This window comes from Prunus mume, linkage group LG5 (genome assembly GCF_029339155.1).
Source record: "Prunus mume cultivar Tortuosa linkage group LG5, ASM2933915v1, whole genome shotgun sequence".
NCBI lineage: Eukaryota > Viridiplantae > Streptophyta > Magnoliopsida > Rosales > Rosaceae > Prunus > Prunus mume.
In genome coordinates, this window is record NC_142702.1 from 2,782,537 (window position 1) to 2,783,710 (window position 1,174).

General features: G+C 39.4%; 1 pseudogene; it reads left to right on the plus strand.

Annotated features, from left to right (window-relative positions):
- Positions 1-231: 231 nt before the first annotated feature.
- LOC103330473 (RING-H2 finger protein ATL70 pseudogene) lies at positions 232-663 on the plus strand (annotated as a pseudogene).
- Positions 664-1,174: the final 511 nt, after the last annotated feature.

Below are 1,174 nucleotides of genomic sequence, written 5' to 3' on the forward strand. Positions count from 1 at the left end.
ACTCCACGGCTTGGCACACACCCCAGATACCAGCTAGGTCAATTACCAAATACCACATACAGTATTTCCAAATCCAAAACAACCCCCCTACAAATCGCCTTCCTCTCATTCCCATCCCATCCATCTCTCAATTCATTTTTCTACGCCGTCCCCATATCTGATAAAAAAGAAAATGAAAAAATTTGGACCCTTCTACTTCTGCTACATGGTTGTGCTTCAGCCAACAACAACATGGACAGCGATGAAATATATGACGCTGCTGGAGTTGTCATTGGCGTCCTCGCCATAATCTTCCTCATAGTCTTGATCTCCTGCTGCAACCGAAGGCAATCTCCCGTTGACCCGTCTGACCACAACGAAAGCTCTGCAACAATCGAACAAGGCCTTGATGAAGCCACCATCTGCAGCTACCCGAAGCTACTTTACTCTGAGGCCAAGCTACGAATGGTTGGCTCTGTTTCAGCTCCTTCCTGTTGTTGCATATGCTTGGCAGACTTCGAAGACAAAGACGTCTTGCGATCTGTGCCTAATTGTGGCCATTTCTTTCACCAAATTTGTGTAGACAAATGGCTGCAGCTTCATCCCACTTGCCCAATTTGCAGAAACTCGCCTCTGGATCCATCTGCAGTTTTGGTGAATTCTGTTGAGGTAGTTGAGGTATAAATGATAGTCGATTGTTGAGTGTTGATTAGATGATTTGGAGTTTTGGGTTGTAATTTGTAAACATTTCTTTCTTTTTTATTTGTGAATCAAGGCAGAGTGATAAACAATTGACTTGTCCATTAGTGGTGATCAAATCACATCTCTCTTGTTCTTGTTGATTCGACCCCAATGTAAGATTTGACGGATATTTCTTGAACTAGTGCGTGATTATTTTTCTTTTGGGATTAGTATTTAAATTGAAAATTTTAATTTGAGGATTTGCATCTTATCCCTTCAAATATGTATTTTTTTTAATAAAAAAAAATTATTATACGAGGCTTACAAGCAATATTTTTGAAAATTTATGTGCCTAGCTCGCGTACGTATGTCTTGTCCCTTCAAATTTAGCAAAGGTCATTTGTTTATTTTGTGGTTTATGACTAGTAAAGAAGAAAAGGAAAAACACTTTCCCAATCAAAAGTAAAGTTAGGTGGAAAAGACGTTGTCCTTGTAATCTCTATTTTATTTGTAG